At 34.2% G+C, this 10,954-nt stretch overlaps 2 long non-coding RNA genes across 2 annotated transcripts; both read left to right on the forward strand.

The window, feature by feature from the left end:
- The first annotated feature begins 4,619 nt into the window (after positions 1 to 4,619).
- LOC104901376 (uncharacterized) lies at positions 4,620 to 5,869 on the forward strand. Its single transcript, XR_008967165.1, has 4 exons — positions 4,620 to 4,976; positions 5,098 to 5,570; positions 5,656 to 5,743; positions 5,844 to 5,869. It is a non-coding gene; the product is annotated as an uncharacterized LOC104901376 (long non-coding RNA).
- Positions 5,870 to 7,575: 1,706 nt separating this feature from the next.
- LOC130589683 (uncharacterized) lies at positions 7,576 to 9,911 on the forward strand. The gene is made up of 2 exons (XR_008967313.1): positions 7,576 to 8,335; positions 9,123 to 9,911. It is a non-coding gene; the product is annotated as an uncharacterized LOC130589683 (long non-coding RNA).
- The last annotated feature ends 1,043 nt before the right edge of the window (positions 9,912 to 10,954 follow it).

Consider the following 10,954-nt stretch of genomic DNA (forward strand, 5'->3'; position numbering starts at 1 on the left):
ATTGATGAGGTATGAAATTGGAAATCATTATTATAATCTCAAATTTTCTGTGTTTATTCCTAAATTACTTTGACTTTTTACTCAATAAAATTTCAAGCTTATTATTTTCTAGTATGTACCCCTATATTTTTCGGTTCCTAAACGGGAACCTCGATCACCCACAGTCAAGGTTGGGCTTGTCTTCTACTTGATTATTTAATGTACATACGAGTTTGTTCCTTTCCACGAGGAAAATAATACTTTTTAAAAGTGAAAAGTCATTCATTAAAAGCAAATCATATAAGATCTAAAATAGAAGTCAAGAACTTAGAAGTACATATCAATTTTAAATAAACATAATTCTAACACTGATGAAACCCTAAGCTCATACATTGTTGCTTACTACAACCTTCTACGAGTAGGTTTAACAATCTAATGTAGTTTTCACATAGAACTGAATTTAATTAACTAATTGTAACCGAAATATTGCCAGTTGTTACAGCCTTGCATAAACTCCGATCAACATAACAATTTTCAACTTGAGACCTGAAACTCAAATCTAAATATAGACGTGCAAGCACGCCTAACAAACAAATACCCATGATAAGCATGGAGGAATAAAATTCCACCAAAGGGGAACAAATTAGCCCAATACACGGGATTACAACCATCACAATAGATGGACAACTATTGAAACCCAACAAAGATAACAAAAAAACAAAACTAAAACTAAAAATAGATCGAACCATACATAGAGATAGCCCGGCCATCAAAATTGACAAGGACGAGACGCTGGAGGGAATCAGGGCAAGCCCCTCGAAAGGTTCTTGTCAAAAGAGGGGAATAAGAGAGAGTGCGGAGAAAAAAAGAAGAGGGAGAGATCGAGAAAAGAAAAAAACTGGCTTCCTTTTAAGTTTTGGTAGGAAAATAAAATTACTCATACTACTATTAATCAAATCTTAACCAATTTTTATTCAAGTTCGTAATTTTTATATAATATTTATTAACTGTTACTCAGAATAATAATAATAAAAGTTATTTGTTATGAAATATTTATATTTTGTTGTACAACATTTGACATTTACTATTACAATATAACTATTTGCTGGAAACAACATAAAGTAACTATTTCTTTTTATCTCTTTTTAAGAAAAAAAAATATATACTTTAAGTATTTACAAGAATGTCATGGGAATTGTTCCTCACTGGGGTTATTCAAGTTCCCCTCACCGAGGTTATTCAAGCATTTCTCCACAAAAAAAAAATCTCATGTATTGTTGTTGGCATGTCTTCCCTAGACTTGGGGAGCCATAGACTCGGCAAAAGTTAACATAATAATTCCTCTAGTCCCATAAAAATTTGAACATTTGTTGTATCACGTAGTTTAAGGTGATAAGTGGTAGTGCAATTATTAAAAATTATTATTATATCAAAAAGTAATAGATGTGATAGGAGTTGGTGGAATATTTTTCTAATTGAAGGTGAGAGGAATTAAGTTAGGTATTTTTTAATGATAGAGATAAAGTTTGTGCCAAAGGCATTTATAAAAACTAATGCTTCCTGTGTCAAGTTTTTGTTGTTCCATTTATCTTATATATGTTTGCCAACACACAACTTAAACACTTAATATCTCTAATTATACATGGGTAAAAATTATAAAAAGTTTAGGCCTAGTTTTACTAGTACAATACTACAATTAGTATATACTTCCTCTTTTTCTTTTTAAGTGCCACATTTTGACTTTGCATTATTTACACACCTCACTTTGGTAGTAATTTTTTTCTATGAGCAGCATGTGGTAACTAGGCCCGGCTCAATACCGGTCCAACCGGTTCAGTGGAACAGGGCCTCAAGTTTATGGGGGCCCAAATTTAGTTGGCAAGCGAAGGAAATTTTTTCGGCAAACTGAAAAATATAGTAAGCGTGATTTGTGCAACGCTTCTTACCTTCTTCAACCTTCCATCTTCCACAGTTCTCTCTCTTCTATTACATCTATTAATTACTCTCTTTATTCAAGGAAATATCTCATTTTCAATCTCAAATTTTGCCAAAGAAGCCCTTTAATATAATTACTCATTCCATATTTCCAATTCATATCAAGAACACCAAAAAGAAGGCTTTCAATGGGAAGATAAAAGTTCTCTATTTATTTGCAATTTAGATTCAACTCATATTCAAGAAGTCAATTTCTTTTAGCATCCAAAAACAAAAAAATCAAATGGTGGTTTATATAATACGGGAAGATTTGTTATATTTTGATTGTTGGAAGTGAAAAATCAAGAACAGGTGGGCTACTTTGTTTGCAAAGTCTTTAATTTAAAATAATTTACTTTTCTTTATGCCATTTTCCTGGTAGAGATTTAAATCAATTCTGAAAATTCTTAATTTTAAATTATAATTTACTATAATGTATAATTGCAACTACTTGTGGTTTGGTGTTTTTTATTTAATATTCTGAAATTTTTGGTGAATTTTTCGGCGAAGCATGCTCTTATTTTTGTAAACAATCTGAATTACATACTAGATAGTAGATACTACATGTTTCTCATTGTATCCAGTAGTGGGCCTTAGGAAACTCCAATTAAAAAAAATCTGTTTTTTTTAATGTCATATGTAACAATCTGAATGTCATTTGGAACTATGTAAACAATCTGAATTTACTTTGGTTGTGTTTTTTTTTCGTTCGAGAATGCAGTCTGAATCTCCCATCATATTGATGGTTTTATTGAAATATCATACTTCTATTTGATAAGAATTAAATAGTATTATTATTTTGCCTCTACATCTTATTCATAAAAATTGTAATATAATAATAATTTTTTTTTGTGCAATTGTGTTTTATATTGAATAATTGTCCTTTAAAAAATTTATAGGGCCTCAATTTTGTACTTAGCACAGGGCCTTTAAATTGTCGAAGACGACCCTGGTGGTAACCTAGTGGTGTTGACATCACCTCCGATCCTAGAGATTCTGGGATCAAGTCTCACCTCTTGCAAGGAGGAATCCCCAATTTCTCCCCTTTCTTGCAAGGGACTTTATCTTATCTTAAAAAAAACTTTGGCAGTGTAACACCGCGACAATTCTCTCTTTTCCAAAATACCTTTTCAATATAAAACTTAGATCGCCCGTTTGATAACATATCGACTTATTCAGAATTTTGCAGCGGAAAACATAATAAATAAACTTAGTCAACCAAAAAGTCAACTATAAAAAGTCAAACCAACAAAGTCAAAGTCAACTATAATAGTCAACTACGAAAAGTAAAAGTCAAAGTATGATAAAATAATCTACACAAGCTCCTCAATAAAGGCAAAGGCAACACACAAAAATCGTTGCAATAGGTCCAAAAGTCGTTGCCATAGACCTATTGCAACGGTTTTGAACCATTGCATTTGGAGGCGTTGCAATAGGCCTAGTGCAACGACCTTTGGGGCCTATTGCAACGGCTACCACAAAGCCGTTGCAATAGATGTAAAGAGCCGTTGCGTCATCTATAAGGTCTATTGCAACGCCTCTATATCTATAGCAACACCATTCGATAGCTATTGCAACGACCCTAATATTCATATTGTGTCCCATTTTGACTTCTATAGCAACGCCTCTCTATATATTACAACACTATCATATAGCTATTGCAACGCCTTTATGACGGATTTTTTTTTAAACCCTTCCTGATGCCTACCGAAAACCTATAATATTACAGCCTGGATATATATTAGTAACGATGCAACAAATGCAAAAATACTCTTGAAATGCCAAAAATAATTGTCATATCTATATTATAATTTCCAAAATAATTAAATTAAGAGTATACATGAAAAATCCTAATTCACGAAAATTAATGTACTTAATCAAACACTTAATAAAATATTGTTTTAGGACCACAAATACTTCTAATGAGTACATATAAATCATTTCCCTTCTAACCACCAAGTACCGCATCACTATAATATAGCTAGCTAAATCCGGCCGATAGTATGTATAGTGAGACGTCTACGTTTGATCTCCTCCAGTTGGTTCATCAATCACCTAAAAATTCAAACATTGTAATAGTTAGTAAACGGACCCATCAACAACACAAAAAAAGACAAAATTACAGTACCTTGCATTATTGCTATAATAAGAATAATGTGTGATGAAGATGACAATATAAAAGAGACAATATTACAGTACAAAAATTAATGTATTTAATCAAACCGAACTGATAAATATTTGTTATGGATGTGGTTTGAAGCTAGCCACTACCCTCTTACAAAAAAAATCAAGCAAAAAAAAAAACTGCAGGTATCCATTGTTTAACTCTCCCTTGTACTCTCAGCCCACAACTCAGCTGGTCCGAAGATGCACATTGTGCTGGAAGAAGAGGGACAACAAACAGGATTTCTAGAAACAATGTAAAATAAGTGTGCATTTAGTATTCGTTGTTCCTACTCTTCATGGCATCTCATTTATTTGTTACTGCAGCTGAAGCAAAAGGTTCACAATATGCTTATTTCCCAGTCAGACAAAATCAAAAGCTAGATAATAGATCCAGAAAGTGTGGCAATTCCTACGTGATAGTAGTTCTGCTTCATACTTGATGTTAAAGTATGATCTGGTGAGTTTGATGACACCAAGAGAACATCAAACAGAAAGAAAAAAGAAGAAACCTAAGTCACTATTTGGTGTCTGAATCGCTCTTTCCAACATAAGTTTTTTAAATATGTTTAGCCAAACAAACAGCATTCAATCATGCATAAGCATTTACGGTTGACAGTGAAGAATAAGGAAGCAAAAAAGAGCGTCTAAGTCTTGTACTTTGATTTGAGAATCGAAACTCATACATTATCTCTTCTAACCTTAAAAGGAAATTATTTGATAAAGCTGAGGATGGTTATGATGAAATCGCTTCATTCCAGTGTAAAGAAAGATTATGTAAAGTTCAGAAGCATTGAGAGGGAGATACAAAGATACCACATCGCATTGGAAGTGATGCAGCAGCAAGATATTGGGTGGATGTAATAGCATGCACCCTATTGTTTCATTTTATATAGCTATCTGGAGTTTTCTGATAATCAATATGGTGAATAGCGTACTTTTATATTAGTTCTTCACTGTTGTTTTTTTTTTCTCTTGTAGGTTTTTACCAGCTTCAGTGGCATGACCAAATTGTTGCCGTCATCCATTCATAAGTTGGATATGGCACAGGCATGTCTTGTAATCAATTGGCTTTCTGCATGAAAATTTAAAGATCATTACACCACCTTTTTCATTTTTTATTATATTTTTATGAATATCTTTATATTTAATGTTTGAGGAGCCTGATCCTTTTATTTTTCCATCTGAAATAACGCTCTGTATCTCCTCCTTCCAGATCAGGATCCTGAATGATGTTTTGGTCCATCTAGACAAGAGAATTTTTTTTGAGCTGTTTCATCGTGACTTCTGCTCTCAGGTCTGGTTTAAGTTAACTTCATTATAGCTCTCCTGTGTTTCAAATATAAAAACATTTTATGCGCTAAGCTTAGTGGCACTTTATGCATTTGACTTCGTAAGAATCTACTGTATTATCAGAAAGTACTTGACTATGCAAGCTTTCCTCAAATCAAAAGGTGATGTTTTATGTCAACCTACTCGGTAAAAGTTATTCGAATTTGGTAATCAAGCTGACATCCCTGTACCTGATTACTAATTTAGATTGGCGGACACAAAGTGGCTTCTTCATAGATCTCTTTATGAAAAAGCAAAACTACAGCTAATGCATCTAGAGCGAGACATATTATTGGTACTAGTTTGCATTATATTTTCTTCCTGTAAAATTTTTAGCTTCATTTTTTTTTCATCTTATGACATACAGTCTGTCTTTCTTACATCTTTGTATGTAGGACCGAGTTAGTCAATTGGATTCCAGCCAGGATCTTGTCCTATTGATCTTAATGTTCAAATTTAATTTCAGGGTTTATATTTAGTAGGGGTGAAGCAGCAGCAGGGTAATATAAAAGCAGCAGCAGCAGGGTAATACAAAAGCAGCAGCAGCAGGGTAATAAGGAAGCGAGCAGGCCGATTTTCAGAGCAAAAATTTTATCAGGATTTTAAGGCCTCAGATCGACAGTAGACAGACACTAAATGCATCCAAAGCAGATATATCTTCATAGAGAAATAAGATCAGAACGGTACCTCACGATCTAACAGTTGCGGGCCATTAGAAGCTTGCCCATTTGAGTCACTAGTTGGATGTTGATCTCTAGATGCATCCTCTTGGTATTGTTCCACTTGAAAATTCAGGAATCACAAGATCTACTCCTGGATTAGCGGCTTGAATTTGAGAAAGAATGACAGATGCCACGCTTGGTGCTAGTTTTTGCACTAATTGAGTCTCCATACTTTGTAAAAACTCCTGTGGAAATATGAAACCTGAATTTTTATCCTTTTTTTTCAAATCAGTCTTCGTTACACCTCTTCCATAAAGGCGTACACGATTTTTGCGTACAGGATCTTGTATGACTTGAGATAATGATCCTTAACGTTACCATCTTCTCCATTTTCACTTTGTAAAGCATCCATCTTGGCCTATTCAAAGAAGATTAAGTTATTACATATACTAAGTTAAGTCAGAAAATATGCAAATAATAATATGCCAACTCACAATATTGGATATAGATTTCTCGTTGTTGGTGAGGTATGTCTTATCAGGATTTCTTTTCCTTGATTCTTTGTAGACCGTTTCTTGTGAAGGCTCTTGCTTATCCGGATCCTCTTGTTGCTTTAGAGATATAAATTAGTAGTTCAATAACTTTCTAAGAGTATGGAAGGATAGAACAATAAGAACTATAAATGAAGCTACTGAGTTGTTACCAACTTATGACGTAACATTGCGTATGACTTCGGACCCATAGTATGCATATCATCTAGTGATCCACGATTGCCCTTATTAATTTTTGCTTCTTTCTGTAATAGAAAAAAAAGTTTGTATACAATTTCAATAGTAGACGAACAAAATTACATAGAGCATAAAATCGTATACCTCAATTAGTGAACAATTCCAGTATTCCAAAAGATCTTTAAATTGGGAATCGGAAACTGTTTTTGGACGATTTTCCCACCTTTTCTCATCTTTTTCATGTGCATAATAGTGCTTTTGCTTTATCCTACATTTATGACAACGCCAACTTGCATTGATAGATTCGAAAACCCATTTTTTCCCTTGATCAGGAACCGTGTATTTTTCCTAACCCAAGGATGAATTTTGAGCTCAATTAATTAGTAGTATATATAAGGTATTCAGTCTAATGAATGAGGTCAATTAGTAGTATATACAGGTATTGGTCCAATGAATGAGCGTACATAGAAAACAGAAAAGGAACATACCAAAACATAATCCCATATTTTGTCAAGTGTGGGCAAATGCTTGAAGTTTATGTAGTTAAGAGGCGCAAGCTCGGAATCCCTAGCAACTGTACCACAAGAAGAGCTAAACTCATCAACAACTTCTTTGTTGGTCCAACAGGTTGGCCGATCGAGTTCAATACAATAGGTTCACGCTCTTCTTGTACGCGAGTGAACCTTTGTTAACGTTGTTGGACCTCGTTGCTTTTTACTCTTACAAGCTATGTAAGGTTAAGGTATTAGTTTAAATTAATAAGAAAGAGAGAAATAAAAAATGTGATCTAGAGAAGTGCGTGATATATACCTTCCTCTATTATTTCATTTGGTTGAGATTCTAATTGTATATCTTCATTTATTGGTTGTTGCTCCAATTCATGTTCAACTTCACCATGTCCTGTTATAATGGAAGGAGTCTGAATTTCCAAAATTGCTTCTTGTGTCATTTCATTGGTAATAGGAGATTCCTTGTCTGTGGTGTGTCGCATCTTTTCTAGCTGCTTTTGCCGAAATAAGCGAAAGGAAGATATAGACCCCGGAGTACAGTACTCCTTTTCTTGTGTCTTTCCCTTTGGTTGTTGCTTTTGAGGGCGTGCAATATCCTTTATCATTTTCTGTTTTGCGGGTTGGGCAGTGACCATGGATTTTCGCTTGTTTTGCTCGACATTTTCAGATTGTGTATCCTTTGCTCGTTGGTTCCTTTGACCATTTTTATGCACAAAACCCTCATAGATAGTGGTTGAGATGATGGGTGCTTCACTCCCTCTTTTTCCACCTGAAACCATACAAAAAACATGGGCACAAGAAGGAGGCCACTGAAGTTGATAAGGGATTTAAGCATAAAGAGTTTGAGCTTGCTGACTTGAAGTTCCTGCTTGTAATGGTTGACTGATCAGTTATGAAATTGAAGCAGGAATTTGATGCCATAAAAAAGAGAATTGAAGCAAAAGAGGAGCTACATGCCCGAGAAGACCACCTTACTGACAGAGAAAAGGTGAGTTCCAACATCTTCTGTGATGGTTTTAAGTGCATAGCTCTAGGACAACATCAATGTGAGGTAATGGTTTTAAGTGCATAGCTCTAGGACTGGGAAATGACAAATATAGAGGGGTGCAGGCATATGAGAATGCTAAAGCTTAAGAAGAGGGAATTTCAAAATTTTGGAAAACAGACAGAGAGAAAACTGAAAGACTACTAGAAAGAAACATAAAAAGAGAGAAAAAGTTACCTTCAATACCAAGACAGAATTGTAGGTTAATTTTTACAGTTCTGTAACAGAAAACTTAGCTAACTAAATCAATTTCAAACCAAAAAAGATAAGTTTTAAAACACGTAGAATATCTCATAAACATAATTTATTAACTGGGAGATAAAAGTAAACCCTTCATTGTGATAGAAAACTAGGCCCTAAAAGAAACACAGATTATCTATTTGTGTCGTAATTAATCGAAAACAATTCCATTCAGCCACATATTATCGCAAAAATAGTCATTTCACAGCTAACTTTGTCAATGATAGGCATTATCCTAGCTCACTTCATACTAATAAGCAGCTCAAACTTGTAAATATCAGACAAAAAGACCTACACTTCTGTCATATAACAAGAAGTTGAACATTTTAATCAAATTTAAAGGAAATAAGGATGATACCAGTTAGAGATTGAAAGCAATTGAGATCAAAGCTACTAAAGAAGACTACAAGGTTCTGAATAATTTATGTTAGCACAGCGATTGATGTTTTATCACCCTGTGAGACCGTAAAGATCATGTTACAATCATCAGGTCTAGTGTGGGTTCAAACAAGTCTGACAAGACATGACAGCAGGAAGGAAACAGTGAGTAGAAGCCAGAAGGTTCTGAATAATAGTTGTATTGCATTTCTTTTTTGTTTGTTATCTAGGTGCTCTTGTGTTCTTTATAAGATAGTAGTAGATGTCCTAATTGTATTAGAAAATCTAAGCTGGGAGAACCTCGACATTCGACAAATTCTGCTACCCATTGCTAGTTATTTGAAAATAATAATAGAGCAAACAACCCAGAGAGAGGTTGAACTTCAAACCGTTATGAAAGGTATAATTGCAGGAAATTTTTATATCTATTTAACCTCTCCATGCCCATGGTCATTTTCTTCTGCCAGATCCATATATGCAAATGCTTGCAGTAGCAACATAATCATATACAGCCAATTTTCTTTTCAAATTTTGGAAGCAATTACTGGTTCTCCTCTACTCATTATATAAAGAAGGCACCAAATGGTTGACATGTAGTTATCCAGAAGAAGACACATAATGAACACAGAAGTATGGTTTTCTAGTTTAAAATTGTGTTCATTTGGAAAACAGCTCATGTAAGCTTGTATTTGAAATGCCTATCACTCTGCTTATACATAATTATATGCCATTAGAAACTGATAAAATTTATGTTGTATGTTAAATTATAGGGACACAATTACAGCACCAGGCCCATTACATATAAATGACAATTCATTCCGTTATGCTTGAGAAACTTGGATACAATCTCAATGAATGATCTTCAACACTAATAGATTTTTCTGCTTAGACTTCAGAGTTTCATTAGTATGAAAATTTAGGATCACTAGCAACATCAGAAATGAATGGCAAACAGCTGAGCACAACATGCATGACGGTATACATTTCCAGACTTATTGGCCTTAAGTTAGGAAGTCATTTTAGGGTCACTAACATAATTAACTAATAGAAATAGGGAAAGCAAAATGCTCCCATCAGCTCTAGCATAGTAGCTGGCTACAAATGTAGGGACAAAACTTAAAAGCATGAGTATTAGGAAGGAGTTGAAGAGCATATCGACAGAAGAGGTAACCGGATCAAATTACAGTCAAAATGATTGGAAAAAAAAAACTCGAGCGAAAAGGCTTAAACTTGAGAGAAGTGGATCCCTACATTTCACCAGACACATGATAACTTTAGCAGATCAACCAATTGACAGAGGAACATCATATTATACAGAGAAACCCCAGTTCACTACCTCAAACAAAAAGCTAATGACTTCCTCCAGGATATAATCACATAATTAGATAAGTAATAGTCACAAATCTATTGTATGGAATCATAATTATATTTTAAAGAAGAAGAAAAACCACTACATTATAGCACAAATTAGTGACAATTGGGGTCAAGTAATTTAGTTACCAAATGTTGATCATGCTTATAAGAGCACCAATCTTTGCTGCAGAGCCACAATCAGATGATAGTCAAGATCAGAGAAAAGACAATTTATTCTCAGCTCAGAAGATAGGATCGTTATTAGTTTCATTATTATCAGCTAACTGTTAACAAAAACCACATACCTCCATAGTATGTTGCCGCGCATCATTATTAGTTTCGTTCTCCTCGTCATAACCCTCATAGTCTGATGTAAAGTACTCATCATCAGATGATGAAAATATTTCATCATCTCTCCATCCACTGAGAATCTCCTGAGTTTTGTCGAGTAGTGACTTGTTTGCCAAACTTCCAAACCCTTTTGCTTTCATTTTTTCTTCGTTATGCCTCAGATTCTCTAATCGTTGCATTTCATAAGGTGGAATCTGACGTTGTCCATCATTAAGCTTAGCTCTATTCCTTTTCATCTAC

The sequence above is a fragment of the Beta vulgaris genome, chromosome 8 (assembly GCF_026745355.1).
Source record: "Beta vulgaris subsp. vulgaris cultivar EL10 chromosome 8, EL10.2, whole genome shotgun sequence".
NCBI lineage: Eukaryota > Viridiplantae > Streptophyta > Magnoliopsida > Caryophyllales > Amaranthaceae > Beta > Beta vulgaris.